Source organism: Micromys minutus, assembly GCF_963924665.1.
Source record: "Micromys minutus genome assembly, chromosome: 32".
In the NCBI taxonomy this organism is placed as follows: Eukaryota; Metazoa; Chordata; class Mammalia; order Rodentia; family Muridae; genus Micromys; species Micromys minutus.
Window position 1 is genome coordinate 20,281,853 of NC_137967.1, and position 6,854 is coordinate 20,288,706.

Here is a 6,854-nt window from a genome sequence, read left to right on the forward strand (position 1 = left end):
AGTGATTTTATAGAACTTCTCATTTGATTCAAATAGTTTCAGAAGAAATATTTTCTTTTTTTTTTCATTAAACTTATTTTAATGAGTCTCAAAATTCTGTGACAGATTTTTGGTCAAGTTGTTTCCATTAAAAAGCACTAATTTTGAAAAGTAATAACTTAAAACTACCACACATAAAAAAGCAACCCACATAACATTCTCTCCTTATGAAGGTTTACAAAGCATTTATCATTAACCAATCTTTTACTATTAAGCTTAAATATACGATTGAGACAAATAGTTCTGACACCTTTCTTTCACCACCGATTAAGACTGGTTAGTAGGTGTTAGGGATAATATTCATTTAGCTTTCTAAGCTTTCTGTGCTGACTTGGTGACTTTACCAGCTTCAACAGCCTTCTTGTCCATAGCTTTGATGACACCCAAAGCAACTGTGTCCCTCATGTCATGAACAGCAAAAAGACCAAGTGGAGGACAGTCAGAGAAGCTCCCAACACACATGGGCTTGCCAGGGACCATGTCAAGAATAGTTGCATCACTGGACTTCAAGGATTTGGGGCCATCTTCAGATTCTTTCCAGAACGAAGATCAATCTTTTCTTTAAGCTCAGCGAACTTGCCTGCTATGTGGGCTGTGTGACAACCCAGGACAGGAGCATAGCCAGCACCAATTTGGCCTGAATGGTTCAGGACAATCACCTGAGCAGTGAAGCCAGCCGCTCCCATTGGTGGGTCATTCTTGCTGTCACCAGCAACATTGCCACGTCTAATGTCTTTGGTGGACACATTCTTCACATTGCAGCCTTCTCTCAACGATTCATGGTGTGTTTTAACAGACTTGACTTCCGTTGTTACACTGACAGAGCAAAGGTCCACCATACCAGGTTTGAGAACACAAGTCACCAATTGGCTCACAGGGACTGAACCAATACCCCAAATGTTATAGACATCCTGGAGGGGCAGCTGCTTGTTAGTTGGATGTGTTGGTGGCAGGAAACAATCTAAAGCTTTCAGTCACCGTCACTGCCATCTTCGCAGGTGACTTTCCTTCCCTTGAAGACATTAGCACTTGGCTCCAGAATGTTGTCACCATTCCAACCATAATTTGGCACAAATGATACTTTGTCAGGTTGTAGCCTCATTTCTTAATGTCGCTGCTGAGTTCCTTCATGATTTTCTCATGTCTCTTCTGACTGTATCGTGGAATCCATTTTGTTCACACTAGCAATTAGTTGTTTTATGTGGAGGGTGTAAGTCAGAGGACCTACTCACAGGTGTGCCCATTCTTTGAGATACCAGCTTCAAATTCACCAATTCGAGCAGCAACTATCAGGGCAGCACAGTCAGCCTGAGATGTGCCTGTAATCATGTTTTTGATGAAGTCTCTGTGCTGCTGTATCAATGATAGTCACATAGTATTTGCTGCGCTCAGATTTCCACAGGGAGATGTGAGTAGTGATACCAAGCTCACTGTCAGCTTTCAGTTTGTCTAAGACCCAGACATACTTGAAGGAGCCTTTTCCTATTTCCTTAGCCTCCTTTTCAAATGTTTTGATGGTTCATTTGTTGATTCCACCACATTTGTAGATTGGGTGGTTGGTTGTGGTGCACTTGGCTGAATCTACATGTCCAATTAAGACAATGTTGGACATTCCCATTGTGGCTTTGAATTAGTGGTGGTTTTTCACAACACCCATGTTGTGATGGAAAACCAGTTGCATAAAAGTAGGAAGAAAGTTTTAAGAAATGGTTTTAGGTGTTTTTTCAGAAAGATATACTAAAGTTCCAATCAGAATGGAGTGTGTCCATCCCTCATAGATTAGCAAGTAAAGGCTGCATAATACGGAACACAAGAGGCTTTCACAATTACACTAAAAAGAGAGATAGGCTTGGGACAGATTTGTCATCAAGGAAACATTCTTTCTAGGTCAGATCCAAGGATAAACCACAGGTGTGAACTCGGGTAAAGCAAGTCCATGTGAAACTGGCTTTGAACTTATAACCACAGAACACTGAGGTCAGAGAATGAAACACTGCTTTGAATATCAGCATCTTTCTGGAACTCTCCTTTTGTGTAACCTTCTATCTGTGAGGTCATTTTCTAAGAACTTTTGATTATTAAAAGGACAGAGAAAGGAAATAAAGCAATGGCTTGTGGGGCTCTGCCACATCCATCCATCCATCCACCCACCCACTCATCCACCTATTCATTTACCCAGTTATCCATCCATCCATCCATCCATCCATCCATCCATCCATCCATCTGTCCGTCCATCCATCCAAATGTATGCATGTGCTATTTGGGGTTGGTTCAGCCCCAACCACCAAATGTATATATGCGTATGTCTGTTTGTCTGTACATATGTGTGTAAATACATCTGTATGTATGTAAGTATGCAATAACACTATTAGAGTTGAGACAAATGGTCAGGATCAGCTAGGATATGTGTGTGTGTGTGTGTGTGTGTGTGTGTGTGTGTGTGTGTATTGTCTGTGTAAAAGATTTAAATTCTTTTCCTTTCTTTTCTATTTAGTCCACAAAGAGTTAATGAGCATCAAGCCTCTGGCCTGGCCAATGGGGTTCCTGGCTGGCTTCATAGAGAAAGCAGTCCTAGCAATAAATCCTTCACTTAATTCCCCCCTGCAAGCCAGCTTGTGTTAATCACTAGAGATCAGTGCTTGCTGAAGCACCCACAGTTACAGGAACTGGATCAGAGCCCGTTCTTTCAACCCCAACTTGTCTTTAGGAATACATATTTGTGTGTGTGTGTGTGTGTGTGTGTGTGTGTGTGTGAACAATAAGGGGGTATAAAGTTGCAACACATGAATAAAGGGTACATGGGAGTGTATGGAGGGTGGAATGCATAGGGGAAATGATATAAATATATTATAGTTTCCAAAATATATTTAAAAAACATTGAATTTTCCCAGCCTTCTCCTGGCACTAGACTCCTAGTTGCATCAAACAGCCCCTGTTTCTGAGTCTTGACCCTTTCTACCCATTTCTGTTTCTATTGCTGCCAGTCAGCCACATTCACCCTGTGGCTAGTTACTAATTTTTCCTGGACAATGAAGTGGATTTAAATAAAAATATTAAAGTGGCTTGGACCTTATGATAAAAATAAATATGACTATAAGAACCTTAATCTTCTGGATCAATTCCTGCAGTAAGGCATGTTTATTGAACTTGTATGGCTGAATCCTGTGCCTCAGATTTCTTCACAAGTAAGACTTCTTCCTTTATAGATAGCCTGCCTCAGTAATCTTGTTATGGTTGTGAAAGCTGATTAATACGATCTTTGAGGTTTTTATGTTTCTCTTTATTTCTTACATCTGATAACCTTCGGCAGTAGCACCCACCTGCCCCATGTATGAAATGTGCCTCTACGTTCAAGGCAAAGGAGGTGCCAATGCTTCCTGAGCTTCCAGGTGGAACGGTACATGAGGAACATCTAAGGCATTTGAGTTCTTCTGTAGAATCTCGTAAACTCAGCCCAACTCAACTCCAGGTAAGGTTAACATAATTCTTTATGTCCAAGTCCTGTTGTTATCAGAGTAACATGGAAGGTCACATCACCTGTATGTCTGTGTTCAGTCAAAAATGCTGCCAGGAGCTCACATGAACTTCAGGTTTCTTTAACAATTGCCAATTCTAATGTCTTCTTATGGCTTTAGAGCCGAGACCAGCAGGAGGAAGCCATAACTGGAGTCAGAAAAACAGAACCAAAACTTCATCCTGTCTTGGCTGAAATGTCCAACAGTGGGGCGATAGAACCTGATGAGTCCACCTTCAGTAGAGAGACAGGGCCCCTAGTGAAGGTATGGGGTCACCCACCTACCTTCAAAATTTTTGACCCAGAATTGTTTCTGTCTAAAGGAAATGCATGTACAAAAATGGAGCAGAGACTGAAGGAAAAGCTATCCAGTGACCAACCCAACTTGGGATCCATCCCATGGGCAGGTACCAAACCCTGATACTACTACTGATGCCATGTTGTGCTGGAGCCCAGCATGGCTGTTCCCTGAGAGGTTCTACAAGCAGCTGACTGAGACAGATGCAGATGATTACAGCCAACCTTTGGGCTGAGGTTGGGGACCCCTATGGAAGAGTTAGAGGAAGGACTGAAGGAGCTGGAAAGGATGGCAACCCCATAGGAAGACCAACAGTGTCAACCTAAATTCCTGGGAGCTCTTAGAGACTAAGCCACCAACTCAAGAGCATATTCAGGCTGTCCCATGGTCCCTGGCACATCTGTAGCAGAGGACTGGCTTGTCTAGCCTTAGTGGGAGAGGATCTCCCTAATCCTGTAGAGACTTGATGCTCCATGGAAGGGGGATGCTGAGGGGTGTGAGGTGGTGGTGGTTGGTGGTTGGTGGGTAGGGGAATGGGTGGGGGAGCACCCTCTCAGAGGCAAAGAGGACAGGGGATGGGGTGAAGAACTCTGGGAGGGGAGATTGGGAAGGGTGGCAACATTTGGAATGTAAATAAACAAAATTACTTAACAATAAAAAGATATATTAAAAAGCCCTCCATCCTGGCATTTCTCCAATCATCGCACATAACCTCCTCTGTCTCAATCATCACTTTCAGTCCTGGCCCCTCCTCCTGTCTTCATTGTTCTTCTACCATAAAACTACCTCCGTGCAACTCTGAACATGTCCTTCCCTGAGTTCTTAGTGAGCACTGTTCACGCTTCTGTCTGCATTGCTATTAGCCTCAGATAAGATGCCACGTGAGCTTTAACCTCCCACAGAGCTAGATTCTGAAACAGTCCTAAAATAATAACGTGCTGTTAGGTGATTCAAAAAACCAGTCTAGAACATTTCCCAGGAAATAAACTGTTGAATATGTAGGAGCGGAATTATCAAGCACATTCATTTTCCAAATGGTGGTTTCCATCCTCACCCATCTGCAAGCAGACTCAGCAAATTTTAGATGATGATGGGGCTAAGAACAGGAGAAAGGAAGCAGGCATCCATGGGGTTGTGTGCATTGGTTACTTTCCCTGTCACCTTGTTGAATGTCCCCAGACAAAGGACGGCATGGAGTTTTATTCTAGTATCTACCCAGAGACCATCATTCGTGCAAATGTCAGGGACAGATCCTGTCCCTCCACCTGCTCCAGCTGTCTGTTTGCTACCAGGTCATTTTCTTTGCTTTTCTCTTCCCTTTGTGACTAGCTGTGAGCTCTCATCAATCTGCTTTTCAATTTTTTCCCAGCCTTCAGAGAATCATAGATCTCTGTCGGATGTTCCAGAAAACGTGGAGAAGGGCAGGTGTACACTCCTAGGAGATCCCCTCTGCCATGGCCACTCTTATGTGATGACTGTAGCATCTCCAGTCGCTCCCCCAACTTTGTAGGAGAGTCACAACAGAAGAGAGTTATTGGAATATTGGCGACAAAGTCTTTAATTATGGATAAAGAACATGTCTTGAGACCTTGGTGATACATTTGAGTGTCGTAAATAGCTAATTTTAATCCTGTAGAATACACAGATAAAACCAGGCGCATCTCAGATGTGATCTTACACAGAGAGCAACCATCTTCCTAGAGGAAATAAACATGACACAGATTTTGGAGAAGCAAAGGATATTTATTAATATTTTGGCTTCAGGCTTGGGCCTCTTTCAAAGGGACATTCTATCAAATTTAGCAACTAACCTTGGAGACTTAAAGGTCCAGCTGATGTCCCTTATTGAATATATTCTGGCACGAAACATTTCTCATTGGTTGCCAAAGCAGTCATTCTGCCTTTGAAATATTCTGTTCTTCTCTCAAATTTTAAAAATGATTTATTTATTTTATGTATATGAGGGCTCTATCTGCATGTACATACGTATGCCAGATATGGCATTAGACCCCATTATAGATGGTCATGCACCACTACGTGGCTGCTGAGAGTTGAACTCAGGACTTCTGAAAGAGTAACTAGTGCTCTTAACCACTGAGCCATTATTCCATCCCCTTGGAAGAGCCTTGTAGGCTACTATTTGAGCAGTTTTATTCTGTTTGGGGAAGCCCTTATCTCCACCTGGGAAAGGTATCTATTAAAACTAGTAAGTACTTGAATCCTCGCCTGGCAATCTGGATCTCCATGATGCTGGCTTCCCAGAGTTCTTCAGGGTGTTGGCCTCTCATTTGGACCCCGTACTGTGTTAGGATTCTCTGGTCTGAATTTACTTGAGCACAAACTTGGCATTTGGCTGAGACATCCCATTCCAAGTTGTCCATCTAGGTACAACATACCTTGGTCTGAGCAACTAAAAAATAATTCAGATCCCAGATGACTAGTTGTCTGGTGAAGTTCAGTTACCAGAGTCCTGCCAATGGTTCCTGGGAGAATGATCTTTTCCTCTGGTGTCCTTCACCAACCTGTGGGATTGAGGATCTTCTATATCCTCTTTGTTGTACAATGGAGTCTCAGGCATCACTAGGACAGAGCATGCTGTCATAATATCATAGGCCCCACTGGTCATAAGGCTATTTGTTGGGTAGTCAGGCCAGCGGTCTGGTTACCTCTTGCATCAGAGAAGTCATCTTTTGGAGTCCTTTGCAGTGGAGGAGAGCCAAATAGCCTTTAGGAGGGTTAGTATTTTTTCTTCGTTTTTAATGTTCTTTTCCTCGGGGTTGAGAAACTTGCTCTCTCTATAGGTCATACCTTGAACACACACAATAGTAAATGGTAAAAGCACAGTGGCTGTCCATGTGTATGGTAATGGGCTCTCCTTGTACCCCTCTGAGAGCCTGAGTCAGACCAATCAGTTCTGTCTACTCTGAGGTACCTGGTTCGGACCCAAGTCATCTTAGTTAAAGTAACTACTTCAGCTACCATGTACCTTGTTTCATGTTTCAT

The 6,854-nt window shown here is 42.8% G+C and overlaps 1 pseudogene across 1 annotated transcript; it reads right to left on the minus strand.

The window, feature by feature from the left end:
• Positions 1-351: 351 nt before the first annotated feature.
• On the minus strand, positions 352-1,657 carry LOC308413642 (elongation factor 1-alpha 1-like; annotated as a pseudogene). Its single transcript has one exon. The product of its transcript is annotated as an elongation factor 1-alpha 1-like (transcript).
• Positions 1,658-6,854: the final 5,197 nt, after the last annotated feature.